At 44.2% G+C, this 14,972-nt stretch overlaps 1 protein-coding gene across 3 annotated transcripts in view; it reads left to right on the forward strand.

Annotated features, from left to right (window-relative positions):
* Window positions 1-14,972, forward strand: part of KLHL18 (kelch like family member 18) — a 55,629-nt gene that overhangs the window by 1,151 nt on the left and 39,506 nt on the right. Inside the window, exon 2 of one of the 3 annotated variants that reach the window (XM_040445185.1) lies at window positions 5,600-5,704. The exons of the other annotated variants lie outside the window; for them this stretch is intronic. The gene's annotated coding sequence lies outside the window, so the exon portion shown is untranslated. The remainder of the gene's footprint in view (window positions 1-5,599; window positions 5,705-14,972) is intronic. 3 annotated transcript variants of the gene reach the window in all.

Genomic DNA, 14,972 nt, shown 5'->3' on the forward strand with positions numbered 1-14,972 from the left:
GTGTGTGTGTGTGTGTGTGTGTGTGTGTGTGTGTGTGTGTGTGTGTGTACATATATGTATATATACATATGTGTATATATGTATCTATATTTATATATGTGTGTATACACATTTACATGTGTATATATACATATATATGTACATACATATGTGTATATATATGTATATATATACATATATATGTGTATACACACACACACACACACATGCAGAGCTCCTTTTGCTCTTCTCATTTTCTGCAGAATTAAGGAAACTTTTTTTCTTCCCATATTTGAGTCAGACCTCTGGAGACATGAGAGTAGATTTAAGAGTGTGGAGATAGAAGGATTTGGATTAGAATCCTAGTCGTAACCTTGGGCAAGTTACTTAATGTCTCTAAACATCAGTGTTCCAAATGTAAAAATAGGGATGCTTTCTTATTAGTGTGAGAATTAAATGAGACAATTTGTAGTGCTCTTTGCATGAGGCCTGGCCTACGTTTTAATCCCTTGAGGGGGCTCAATTTTCCAGGAGAGGCATGAGGTGGCCTGAGAGGGAAAAGGATCTTTAGTGGGGAACCAAGGGGTTTGAGAAAAATGAGCTGGACTAAAGGAGTCAGAGGAAGTAAATATAAATGAGGCGGTTACATGTAGATGTCGCGGCTACTAGAGGTTTGTAAGTACAAGAATGATCTGGTTGTGGCGGTGACACTTCGGGTGAGTAGAGACTGGTAAAAAGCAGTAATAGGGGAGGGTTTTTGGATTAAGATTTAGGCTGTAAGGGTGAGCCATGGAAAGCCTGTGAGAGAGAAGCAAAAGCGTATGATACAGGGGGATGATTACAGATATTTCTACATAAAATAAAGCAGTGCAGTTTGCCTCTGCATGTAATGCAAACACAGAATATAACAAGCCTTTGGCATAACAATGCTCGTATGATTTTTTTCCATTAAAATGCTATTTATTCATTCAAAGAGACAAGATAATTACCAGAGGTAGTTCCAACCCAGAGTGTCAGTCTAAATTGCTGTGTTAGTTTCGAGCATCCGGCACATAAGGATAAAGTATAAAGGCACAGAGTAGAACTGAACAGGACCTAGAGAGTGTTTGCTTCATTGGTTTTCTAACTCTTCTGTACAGCCTGAGGAGTAGCTCAGTGGCAATGTGAGGTCGGAGGCCAGGGAGAGGTCATACAAACCAGGCTCTCTCTCACTCTCTCCCTTCACTAAAGCTGCCCTGTGAAATCTGTTTTGGTTTCTCTCTCTCTCTGTCCCTCAAGATAGAGTCTTTCCTGAAACTTCTGATGTTTCCTGACTATCTTCCAAATAAATTGGGTACTGAAAAGCTGGCTGGAAGCATTTTGGTGTGGGATGGGTTTATTGACTAGTGGTCCTCCTTATAGGGCAGTGCTTCTCAATCTTTAGCAGGTATTATAATCACTCGGTGGCCTGTTCACACACTGGTTGTTGGACCTCACCCCAGAATTTTTTATTCAATTCGTCTGGCATGGGCCCAAGAATTTACATTTCTGACAAATTCTCCAGTGATGCTACTGCTGGCCTGGAGCTGCATTCTGAGAGCCAAAACTGTAGGGTGATGGACCTGACCTTTTCAATGCGATGTGTTCAGAGTCCATGGATCTTCATTCAGGCTTCTGCCTGAGTGGAATAACCTTGGCTGTTACCATTCGAGGAGCCTTGTGATGGGAGGAGACTGGGGGCTCTTGCTTCTGTGTGCAGACTTTCACTTAGTCCCCTGAATGGTGCCACTTCCTTGTCTTCAGTGGTTCCCTGGCTGCCCAAGTTTGGAGTCTAGTTCGTCCTGTCCAGATGATAAACCTCCAGCGTTTATCCAGCAACGGGACAGTTGCTTGCCTAGTGGAGGGGAGCAGTACTGTCTGATTGTGGCCTCCCTTATCCCCACACCTTCAGAGGAAGCCTGAGTCTCCAACAGTTGAGTTTTGGAGGGGGCTCTGCAGGGACTTGCCATCTGTAGCACTCAGTATTCTCCATCTAAATCAGCTATACTACTCATCTTCCAAAATTTGGTGATGCTTTTAATATCCTCTTTCTTTCAGCTTCTTTTTCCTTGGGAGCTTTGCTGTTTCTTGATTGTCAGTCTAAGAGGTAGTATATAGTACAGACTCAAGCCAGACTGCCTGGGTTTGAACCCTGGCTCTGCCAGTTATTAGCTGTGACAACTTGGGCAAGTTCCTTAAACACTGGTGACTTAGTTCCTTCATCTTTAAAATGGGTGTCATCACCTACCTAGTAAGTGTGTTAGGGATTCCATTAGTTAATGCACTTAAAACAATCATGTAGTAAATGTTCAGTAAGCAGTAGATATTTATGAATAATAATTTGATGGCGCTTCTAGAAGGGAGGGGAAATAAATGGGTATGTTCAACCTGCCATTTTGAATTTGTTTTAGCTTCTGATGAATTCTGGATGATTTTATCTAAACATAACGTTCATTGCCTTAAAAGAGTTTGCAAACCACTGCTTTGCTTCAGTAGCCTGCATTTTACAGATGAGGACCCAAGCCCAGAAGAAGGGACTGGCCCAAGGTCACAGACTGAGTTAGGCGGAGCTAGGACTAGAGACTGGACTCCTGGTCTCTGTTCTCCTGGCCAAGTGTTCTTTCGTGCTCTCCTGTTGCCTCTTCTGTCACTGACACTGGCAGAACTGATTCCAGCTGCTGATTCAAAGTGGATTAATCTACCTCAGGTCAACCCTCACTCATCCTTAACAACATGTCATCTTTTCTGTCCTCCCGAGTTTTAGTGAGAGTGTGCAAGTTAGCGTTAGCAGGTATGATGCAGTCTGTAAGCTCACTGCCAACTCCTAAACCTTTCTTAGTTTTGTTTTTGGAAATATTTGAAATTTAAATTCCTTGGGCACCTGTTGGATAATTAAGAAGAGGCATAACAGAAAGGGCAATAATGCTGGATTTTTAAAACCATATTCTGTATCTATGTTGACTTGAACCTTTTTCTTAAAAACTGAAAATGATGAACCCTCTTCCCAGAAAAATGTGCATACAAAATTTTGCATTCAGTCATAGGCGCGATTCCCCTGAAGCCCATCTTTGGGTCATGGGTCATGAATCCAGCTGAGTATTGTTCTCCTATTAGGAAAAACCCATGGTCCATCTACTTGACAAATCATTTTATCTTGAAGGTACGGAGGATAGCAGTGCAGGACTTCTCGGCAACATATAGCAGAAGGCTTGGTCTGGGTAGAGGGGTTTGCGTCCGGTCAAGGCTCTTAGCCCCTCTTTCCAACAGCTGGTTTCATGTCCTTTCCTCTGGGCCACCAGCTGCCCAGTGCTCAGGCCACATCTGTCAGGCTCACGTGCGTCCAGCGAGTTGAGCAGATTCAGTGAGTGCTCACCACGGGTTGTTATTCATAAGATCTAGACCCACCACTTTAACATTTGTCTGTTCTCCTCTCACTTCACATACTCCTTTTTCTTTATTTGTGAGGACAGAATGGGGTCACCAAACCTGAATATTACTCACTGATCCATCAGCTTAGGAGAACAGCTTCCCACACACACACACACACACACACACACACACACACACTCTCTCTCTCTCTCTCTCTCTCTCTCTCTCTCTCTCTCACACCCTGATTTGCAACCACTAATGAATGGTTCTCCAACAGTTTTCTGGCATCAGTCTTCTAGCATTTTCCCAAGGCCCTTGCTGAAGTTTTGAGCCCAGATCTGAGAATTTATCCTCTGGAAAGAAATGTCTTTTCCATGGGTAAAAGGCACAGTATTAGAATATTTCCTTTTGACCCACTAAACCCAAGTATGCAATTGTCATTGAGACTGGCTTCAAAAGCCACACATTTGAGTGGAATCTTGCCTAAGTTTCTCTCACACTGATTTTGTGATGAAGGAGTATGTGGAGAAGGATATCAGGAAGTGAAGTATGAACTTGTTGATACATGCCACTTTTATGTTGTGTGTGGTGTTACACAGGTATAATTACAGAGCTGGAGGAATCCTATGAAAAGGAGCCATAGAGATCCTCTATCAAAGCCATTCATGTTACAGATTAAAAAACCCTGAGGCTTAGAGATATTAAGGGACTGCCCAAGGCACAAAGCTATATTCTCTGGGATCCAACATAGCTGTTTGTTGGTGGAAGGAATGCCTTTGCGTCCTCTCTATCAGATTACTCACCTGCCCTGCTGGTGTTATGCAGCAGAGCAGGGAACACCATCTGCAGTGTCATTTTTGAGCAGGGAGGACAGTGATGGGTATGCTGCCAGTCTTTTGGACGTATGGATTGTGAACTCTTTTGAATTTGAAATGACACTGTATTGGAAAACTTGAGCCTCTGAATATCGTTCATTCCTGGTGTTTTCTACTGACTTTTTCCAGGCGTCTGTGTTCATTTCCAGCCTCTCCTCTTTTTAGTGAACAGTTAGACCTCAGAGGAAGAGTGTGCTCCTTGAGAGCACGTGTGCACTTGGGATATGAATTCATATTCATCGAAAAGTCAGTTTTGCTCTTTCTTCCTCAAGTTAATGTGGTGGGTAATGCTGTTACCTTTGGACACCAGGCAGAGGATGAGAGAACTTGCTGCTGCCTGATGTAGGGAGGGAAAGGGAGTCGGAGGCATCCTGGAAAATCAGTTACCACCCAAGCAGTGTTCCTGGGGTTCACCCTGAGGCTTCTGGAGCTTGGCCAGCTGGCTGTGTGAATTTAAGAAGCTTATGTTGGGGATGCTTCTTAATGCAGGTGGTTCCTTTATTATTTTGTACATGAGACTCCATCGTTTGCCCCTTGGCCACACCTGGTTCAGCTTAGAGGCTGGTTGATGGAAAATGAGATCACATCTTTCTAAAGGTGTGTTCCTCGCCCCTTCTAAATTGCAAGCATGGCGTGTCCCTTCCTACTCTTGATTTGTTGCGTGTTGGCACTCCTGTTGCCTCCTTGGTGTAGAGCCAGCCAGTTTCCCCACAGTCAGTTTGGGGAGGCCCCTTCCGCACAAACCACTGACCACATCACCCGTTTCCAGCGGGGGAGAAGAGAATGAACCAAGATGTGTGAACCAGGAGTTGGCAAGCATTTTCTGTAAAGAGCCAGATAGTAAATATTTTAGGATTTGTAGGTCATACAGTTTCAGTTGCAACTGCTCAACTCTGATGTTGTAGCACCAAAGCAGCTGTACAGAATACATAAACAAATGGGTATGGCTTTGTCCTGTTAAAACTTTATCTACCAAAAACAGGTGTAGGCCTAACCCATTGGCTGTGGCTGGCTGACCCCTGTTGTAGAGTGATATGGCCTTTGTAAAGTTAAAGGCTTTTGAAGTAGGCTCCACTTGCTTTATTCCCCCAGCATATACTTCTGTGGTTTCAACACAGTATCTAGCAGTGGGAAGCATCTCTTGTTAAAGAGTACAAATGAGCCCAAAGTGAAGCACTTTCTTTTTCCAGCTCACTGCAGGGGATCATGGGACTATCCTGGTTGGTGACTAAATAACTGACATAGGAGAAGTTACTGTTAAATTTTGCATCTCTAAAGTCTTGTTAGCTCTGCTGGAGCTTGAACCAGACTGTTTCTGAAGCATTAACTAAAGACACCATGCTCCCTTTCTGTCTCAGTTGAAGCTGAGGATGCTTAGCTGCTTGCAGAATGGCAGGCCAGAGGAGACCGTGATGGCTCCTGTGTTCCAGTGGACCTGACCGGCTGTGTTCAGGGCCGTGAAGGTAAGGGCCAGAGTTGGGGCTGCCTGCCGGCAGGCAAAGTAGACAGTTCACATATGGCCCAATACATCTGGGCAGACTGTGCTGCATATCTGATCAGAACACAAAAATGCTTTCCAAAAAACAAGCTCAAGAACAGATATTTTTATATATTTACGGCAGAATTATTCACAGTAGCTGAAAGATGGAAACCACCCAAGGGGCACCGACTGTTGAATGGATAAAATTTACTCCATTTTGTTGAAATATACATGATGGAATAATATTCCATACATACAATGGAATATTATGTAGCCTTAAAAATGGAAGAAACTGACACCTGCTACAATATGGATGAACCTTAAAGACTTTATTTATGCTGAGTGAAACTAGCCGTTCATAAAAGGACAAACACCATAAGACTCCACTTGAATGACCTAACCAGAGTGCACAAAGGAAGTAGAGTGGGGGCTGCTTAGGATTGGGAGGAGGGGACAGAGTTTCAGTTTGGGAAGATGGAAAAGTTCTGGAGACAGATAGTGGGGCTGGTTGCACACCAATGTGAATGTCTTTCACGCCACTCAACTGGACACTTAAGAATGGTTAAAATGGTAAACTTTACGTTATGTGTATGTTACCACAATTTTTTAAAAAGCTAATAAGCTCAAGAAGACTTGTTACCAGGTGGGCACGTGAGACTGCTTGTAGTGCTGTGATTGTGGAGACACTAAAGATAGAATCTGGCTCTGTGTCCAGACCCACTGAGGAGAAACACAGATACTGAGGGGTGATCTCCCCTGTTCTTTTGCTTTGTAGTGTGCTGCCTCAGCTGTTAAGAGCCAGATTTTATTAGCTCAGCCCTGGAGCTGCACTTCAAATGGTCACTTAAAAGGAATCGATTTCTGAGAGATACATATTAAAGTGATGCACATGTGTCGTAAGCTTATTTTTCCTGTGCTGATTTGTAAAATCTAAATGTCCTGTAACCTTGACAGAGCTGTTCTGAGGACCAGCAAAACATACTGTGCTAACCTGTCTTCCCACTAAAGGTTTGTTGGCATAATCTGTAAATTACAGTGGCTTTCAAATCAGTATCTCTGTTTTGCTTATTTTGCTTCTAAATACTAGACCTGCGTTTCACCTGTCCTGTTGATCCTCATGCTAATTATGTCTCAAATGAAGGCTCTTTCCCTCCTAAACTATCTCTTCTTTTGTTCACTTTGTGTATGGATGGCACACTATCCATGTAGTCAGGTAGAATGGAAGCTCTGGAATTGGCTTTGGCTCATCCTCTCTCTCTTCTGTATATTTTATGGCATTTATCACAATAATAATGACATTACTTACAATATCATAACTCCGTGAGAGCAGGGACTGTGACTGAATTATTCACCGATGTGTCTATGTAATGTGTCTAGTAAGCCACTGTCCTAATTCAGGTCCTCTTCATCTTTTCCATAAACCCAGGATTTCTGGAGTAGTGTGTTGAGAGAATTCTTACAGACCCTTTAGGGAATGGTCCTTGTGCAGCTGCCGGATTGTTTCTCCCCAGGCTCTGGTCTGATCATTCGTTCTCCTGTTGTGAGTGATCTCCCATTCCATTCTCATTCAACAGTGTGCTCAGCAGATATGTCAGCGCCTTCCGCGTGCCAAGCACTGTTCCATGTGCTGAGCAAGCAACCCTAGGCAGGGTAGGCAGCGCCTCCGTGAGCATGAGCTCACGTTCTGGTGGGAGGTGGAGTGGCAGACAATAAACAGATAAATAGGTATAAAATGTCCCGTGGTGATAAGTGCTATGGAGAAAAATAAAGCCCGATAAAGGGGACTGAGGGTGTTGTTTTTGTCAGAGGGACCAGAACCAGCCTTGCTGAGTAGAGGTCTGAATGAAATGAGGGAATGACCCATGAGCATATCTAAGGGAAAGTATTCTAGGCAGAGGGAATAGCAAGCACAGAATCCTGAGACAGGAGCATACTTGGTATTTGGGGACACACCAGGCAGCTGGTGTGATAGGAAGAGAGTGACCTGGGTGACAAGTGGAAGAACACAAGGTTGGAGAGGTAGATCCGCAGGCCCAACATAGTTCCTTGTGTGGCTCAGTGAATACTTGTTGAATGAATGAATGAATGAGTGAATGAAGCTAGACAGTAATTATTCATTTATTGGTTTATGAGTTTAGAATCAGGGCAGGGTGTTTGGGGTACACAAAAGAAACGTAGGGAGAGGGCAGGGACTGTGACTGAATTATTCACTGGTGAAGAGAGCACAGGATTTCACTTGGACTTTTCCCTTCTCCCATTCAGGAGACATGAGCTCTCTGGCCAGAGCTAGAGAGACCAATGTTGGCGTGTGTGTGTGTGTTTTTAATGTTTATTTATTTTAGAGAGAGAGAGAGAGCATGAGCAGGGGAGGGGCAGAGAGGGAGACATAGAATCTGAAGCAGGCTCCAGCTGTCAGCACAGAGCTGGATGTGGGACTCAAACCCATGAACCGTGAGATTGTGACCTGAGCTGAAGTCAGAGACTTAACTGACTGAGCCACCCAGGCGCCCCTGGCTTGTTCTTGAAGTAACTTCTCTTCACCACAGAGAACATCAGAAGTTAGAAACTTGTCAGGGGAACAGGAAGTAGAACTCTTGGTGGTTTAAAAGGTGCTCCTACCCATGTTTGGGAAAGCTTGTCTTTTCTCCCCCTGTCCATAGGCTGTACTTTTAAGTCAGCAGGACATCTGGGGAAAGCCACTGGCTGGTGGGAGTACAGGAGCAGCAGGTGGTGGCTGGTTTTCGGTGGGATTAGAGGAAAGACTGCTGATTTAACTGCTTCTCTGATTATTCTAAGCTGCTCACAGAAATCTGCCACTGTGTCTGTGAGACGTAAGAGAAGCTTAAGCATGCCCTGTTGGTGCTGACCGCTACTCCTGGTTGACTTTTTTAGGGCCACCAGCGGCATCCTTGATATACACATTCCACCAGACCGGCCCTTCTCTGCCTTTCTCTCCTAGTCGTCTGTAGGCTCCTCCTGCCGACTGTGTCTTTGTGATCTGTGTTCTCCAACTTCCAAGCCTTTGCTCCCGCATTCTTCTGGCTTAGAGTATCGCTCACATCTGCCAGCATTCTTACCCGTGTGCAAGGCTCCTTTCATATTTTTTTTTCCCCAATTAAGGGGAAAGAAGTGGCCAAACACTCCTTCCTCTGTTCTCCTAAGGCACGCTGCATTGTTTCTGTTCAGCATTGTCTTGTGGTCACAAGTTTGCACTCCTGCCTCCCTGCCAATCTGTGTTTTTGTGAGGCACAGGCCTGTGCCACCTTCTCTCTTTTGCACTGCCCTGTTGCAGTGGGGGGTGGTGTGAAATCCCGTCTGTCTGGAGTCTTCTCATATCCCTCCAGGTGCAGTCAATCTCTCCTTCTTCTGTTGTACCTAACCCCCTTGTTACTGACAATATGGCCCTTGCACTGATAGCTTCCATGTCCCCTCGTTGGAAATGCACACTCTCTGCCCCCACCTCAGACCTGCTGAACCGGAATCTGGTGGTTCTTACATCCTGTGCACATGAAAATTTGAGAAGCATTGCCTTCACACTTCGCACCCCTTACCGTACTGAACACAGTGTAGACGTGCTTGAGTGTTCACTCTTCCCATCCAGACGTTGAGCTCCTGTGGCCTGTGAAGCCTCTATTATCCAACATAGTTCTTAGCATGTTTCAGGCGCTCAAAAGTGTTTGCTGTATTATCTGAAAGGGCCCCTGGTGTTATGTTTGAGATGCTCCTTCAGTCAACATATTAATGAAGTGCCTAACTGTGCATGGTGCTTTGCCAGTGCACGAGGCACCCTGCTGTTGAGTGGGCATCAGCCCCTAACTTTGGCATTGAGAGATCAGTGGGTGAGATGGATACCCATAATTAATTATGAGACAAGGTGGAGTGTGGTAAATTCTGTAAGTGCCCAGCTGTTACCAGAGGCCTAAGGGAATGCCAAAGGAATGGCAGCTATTTCCAGTTCACAGGATTTGTGATAGTTTCATGGAGAGGATAGTGTCCGATTGGTGCCCTGCACGATGAATAGAACTTTGACAAACAGACTTTGTGGGAGGAGGCATTCCAGGCTGGGGAGAGCCTGTTCAAGGGCCTAGGCATGAAAGTGCACAGACAGGATGTTCCTTGAACAAGTAAGACGTAGAGGTGGAAGGTGTGATTGGGGAGGTGCGTGCGTGTACACTGAACTCCTGGAATTCTAGTGGTGAGGAGTCTGGACTGGTGAGGAACTGGAAAATCACATGCTATTGTTGCAGTTAGATGTTCAGTGGTTTCTAGGGACTCTGCCCTCCTGTCTCCCTCTCTCCCTCTCTCCCATTCTACCTTGCTGGACATGGTGGGAGGCAGAGGAGGGTTTAGAAGCAGGGGGACAGGCCTGAATATTGTAGCTGGCTCTTTACTGGCTCTTTATGGGACCATGGCCCACGTCTTTTTTTAGTCCTAGCTGGTCAGCCACTTCCTCCCTCACCCCCTTCCGGAGTCACTTAGCCAGTGGGGGCTCCCTATAGCTCATCAATAGAGGGTTTCACACAGTGAGCTTTAAGATGCCATCAAAACCCCAGACTGAACCCAGTGTGTTTTATTATGCTGCTGTCTGCTTCTCAACCCTGTGGGTTTGGGATACTAATCATTTTTCCTTTTGGTGGGATGGACTAGCATCCCTCAGCCCATGTTCTGGGCTGGGGGCAGGTCATCCAGCATTCAAAATGAAAGGACACACCCCCTACCTTCATTTCCTTACATGCCACCCTGTTAGAAATGCACCTGAACAAGGCAACCATAGTGTGGCTTGTTTATTTCTTCTAGGGTTGGGACTGCACTGTCATCCTGGACACCAGGTCCTCCTCTGGTCGTCCCTAAGCTTTACCATCTTTTTGTTGAGCCTCTTACTTCAGCTAACTGAATTTCCAGATAAGGTTAGATAGTAACCCACTGAACTTTTTTTTTTTTTTTTAAGGTTATTTTTGAGAGAGAGTGTGTGAGCAGGAGAGAGGCAGAGAGAGATGGGGACAGAGGATCTGAAGCAGGCTCTCCACTGACAGCCTGATGCGGGGCTCAAACTCACGAACTGTGAGATTATGACCTGAGCTGAAGTCAGACACTCAGCCGACTGAGCCACCCAGGGGCCCCTAGATAGTAACCCTCTTGATGCTTCAGTGCCTTCCTCCCACCAGCTCTGTCAGTCCTGAGCCAAAAGATCAAGGTTAAAAAGAAGAGATGGCACTCATCAGAAGTTTTGTTTGTTATTTGTTTGTATCTCAGATGAAAGACTGAGAGCTATCTCTTAGATGAAATGGGCTCTGGGATTCATTAAGTACACTTGGCAATGAGTTGCTGTGTTAAGTGCTAGGACATCATAGCCTTTCCTTTCTGTGGGAAGAACATTCGTTCCGGATGGGGAGACATTCATTAGAGACAATATAAAAATGCTACAAGTTATGCTGGAGGCTTGTACCAGGCACTACAGGATGGGGATGCCCACTGCCTGGGAGTCTCGGAAGCCCCATAGAAGAGGGAGCATTTGAGCTGGATCTTCATAGATGAGCAGTAATTCACCAGGCAGAAAAATATGGGATAAGGATCCCAGCAGAGGAAATAGGGTGATTTAGGGGAATTGCCAAGAGCTGAGAAGAAAGGCATGGTGGGGGATTTGGGGTAGATAGAGGCTAATTCAGGATTTGGATCTGACTTGTAGGCAATAGGGAGCCCAACAAAATGGGGACTGACATGACAGACTCCATTATATTTTGAGTTGATTCTTTCAGAAACTTTATTCATTCAACAAATACTGAGCGTTCATTGCCAGAACTAGTCCAGGAAACATACAAAGATTGCTCCCTTGGTAGACCTCGTGATTTAGTAAGATAGGTAAGTTACCTATGTCAGGCCGCCACCATTTGCTCTTGTCAAGGTTGCCCGTGACCTCCACATACAGAATGACCTCCACAGTATAGAACTATTCTGTAACCACAAAGATTTCCCTTGTGCTGCCCCTTTATAGTCACACCCATCCCCCTCCCACCCTCCATCCCTGATCTCTGGCAGCCACTAATTTGTTCTGCTTCTCTCATTTCAAGAATGCTGTATGAATGGAATCATGAAGTACGTGACGTTTTGAGATTGACTTTTTCTACTCAGCATAATGCCTTTGAGGGCCATCCAGGTTGTTAAATGTACTGATAGTTTTTTACTTAATATTTCTGACTAGTATGCCGTGGTGTGGATGTACCATGTTTTGTTTAACCGTTTACTCATTGAAAGACATTTGGGTTCTTTCCAGTTTGGGGCTACAAATAAGGCTGCTATGAATATTCATTTACGGGATTTTGCATGAAGGTAGGTTTTCGTTTCTCTGGGATAAATGCCCAAAGAGTACAATTGCTGGGTCATCCAGTAAATTGAGTTTTAGTTTTTTTTTATTTAAAAAAAAATTTTTTTTAACGTTTTCTTTATTTTTGAGACAGAGAGAGACAGAGCACGAACGGGGGAGGGGCAGAGAGAGAGGGAGACACAGAATTGGAAGCAGGCTCCAGGCTCTGAGCCATCAGCCCAGAGCCCGACGCGGGGCTCGAACTCACGGACCGCGAGATCGTAACCTGAGCCGAAGTTGGCCGCCCAACCGACTGACCCACCCAGGCGCCCCTTCTTTTTTTTTTTTTTTTTTTTTTTTTTATTAACAGACATTGCCAAACTAGTTTCCAGAGTGGCTGTGCCATTTTACATTCATACTGGCATGTATGAATACCATGATTAATTTTGGGGGTCAAGTTAACTAGACTATGGTGTCTAGTTGTTTGGCCAAACATCAGTCTGGATGTTGCAGTGAAGGTATTTTTTTGGATGTGGTTAGCATTTAAATTGGTAGACCTTGAGTAAAGCAGATTACCTTCCATAATGTGGGTGGGCCTCATAAAATTGTTGAAGGTCTCAGGAGCAAAAACTGAGGTTTCCTGAAGAAGAAACAATTCTTCGAGATTGTAACATAAAAACCTTGTCTGATTTTCCCACCTAGGGGCCTGCCCTGCTGATTTCACACTCTAGACTGCAACATCAAATCTGATCTGAATCTCCTTCCTGTCAGCCCACCATATAGATTTCAGACTTACCAGCCCCTGTAATTGTGTGAGCCAATTCCTTAAAATCAATCTCCCCTCCCTCTCCCACCTTCTCTCCTTTCTCTGGCTCCCTCCCCATACGTACACACAACACTTCTGTTTATCTGGAGAACCCTGACTAATATGATGAGTGACTGAGTTCTGCATCTTCACCAGCAATTGGTGTTACCACTTTCTTTATAGTAGCCATTGTGTTAAATATATAGTGATATCTAATTGTGACTTTAATTTGCATTTCCCTAACGGGTGGTAGGGTTGAACATCCCATGTATTTATTTGCCAGCTGTATATCCTTTCTGATGAACTGTCTCTTCTTGTCTTTTGCCCATTTTCTCGTTGGATTATTTTTGTTAGACAACTGTTGTGCATTTAGTGTTCTTTATGTATTGGAGGTAGGAGTCCTTTGTCAGATGGACTCACATTTGGCAAATAGGTCAAAAATACACTGTTAAATAGCATCAAGTCCTATTATTAAATAGTATTATTTGCAAGTAATAATACAAATTTACAAGTGTAATTTGCAAATAATAATACTTTCATTTTTCTTTCAATCCCACACCTCTCAGAGTGAGAGGATTTCTACACTAGCCTGGTCTGCCTTTGTAATGAATCTGATAATTTGCCACTTATTCAGTTCTGGGGAAACCTGTTCCTACCATACAGAAAACATACTCTTTGCTGATCCCCTGTCCTTGGATTCCTGCAGAGAAAGGACAAGATCCAAGATCTGAACTCTTAAGTGAGATCCTGCTGAATATCCCTATAAAGTATTTTAAGTTTATTTATTTATTTTGAGAGAGAGAGAGTGCATGCACATACATCCAAGTGGGGAAGGGGCAGAGACAGAGGGAAGACAGAATCCCAAGTGTCCAAGGCAGGCTCCACGATGTCAGCGGGAAGCCCAAAGTGGAGCTTGAAATCATGACTTGAGTGAAATCAAGAGTTGGACACTTATCCACTTAACCAACTGAGCCACCCAGGCACCCCTGAGTGTCTTTTTAATTTAAAAAATGCTTTTATTTCTTTTGTATCATTTAATTTTTAAAAAAAGATTTTCTTTCTTTTTTGAAAAACATATTTTTTAAAATGTTTATTCATTTTTGAGAGAGAGAGTGTGCAAGAGAGTGCACACAAGTGGGGGAGGGAAGAGAGAGGAAGACAGAGAATCCAAAGCAGGCTCCTTTGAGGTCAGTGCATAGAGCCTGAAGTGGGGCTCGAGCCCATGAACCATGAGATCATGACCTGAGCTGCAGTTGGATGCTCAACTGACTAAGCCACCCAGGTGCCCCCCCAAAATATTTTCTTAAAGTCAATATAAGTCTCCCCATTTCATAGCAGATAAAGTTGAGGCCCAGGGAAATTGGGCCTGTATTTAATTTGCAAATAAAATTTATTTATATTGCAAGTTTGCAAATATTTCTCCCCATCTGTAGATTGTCTTTTCATTCCCCTAAGACGGTGTTTCGTGGCACAAAAGTTTTAAATTGTGATTTAGTCTAATTTATTAAATCTTTTCCTTATGGATTGTAGTTTTCGGTCTCCTATCTGATAACTCTTTACCAAGCCCTAGGTCCTGAAGAATTTCTCCTATGTTTTCATCTAAGTTTTATATTTTTAAGTTTTACATTTAAAAATCTATGATCTGGGGTGCCTGGGTGGCTCAGTCGATTAAACGTCCGACTCTTGGTCCCCACTCAGGTCAGGGTCTCCTGGTTTGTGGGTTCAAGCCCTGTGTTGGGCTCTGCACTGACGGTGCGGAGCCTACTTTGAATTCTCTCACCCTCTCTCTGCCCCTACCCCACTTGTGCTTGGTTGCTCTCTCAAAATAAATAAATAAACTTAAAAAAAATTAAAAATCTATGATCCATTTTGAGTTAATTTTTGTGTGTGCTGAGGTGTAAACTGAAGTTCTTTTCTTTGCCTGTGGATTTCCAATTGCTCAGCCCTATTTGCTGAAAAGACCTATCTCTCCTCCATTTGAGGTACAGATGTTTTCGTACCTTTGTCAGAATTCAGCGGTGGGGGATGCTCAGGTGGCTCAGTCGGTTAAGCGTCTGATTCTTGATCTCAGCTCAGGTCTTGACCTCAGGGTTGTGAGTTTAAGCCCTGCTTTGGGCTCCATGCTGGGCATGGAGCCTACTAAGA

This window comes from Herpailurus yagouaroundi, unplaced genomic scaffold, assembly GCF_014898765.1.
Source record: "Herpailurus yagouaroundi ecotype Mexico unplaced genomic scaffold, PumYag 193, whole genome shotgun sequence".
NCBI classification, from domain to species: domain Eukaryota; kingdom Metazoa; phylum Chordata; class Mammalia; order Carnivora; family Felidae; genus Herpailurus; species Herpailurus yagouaroundi.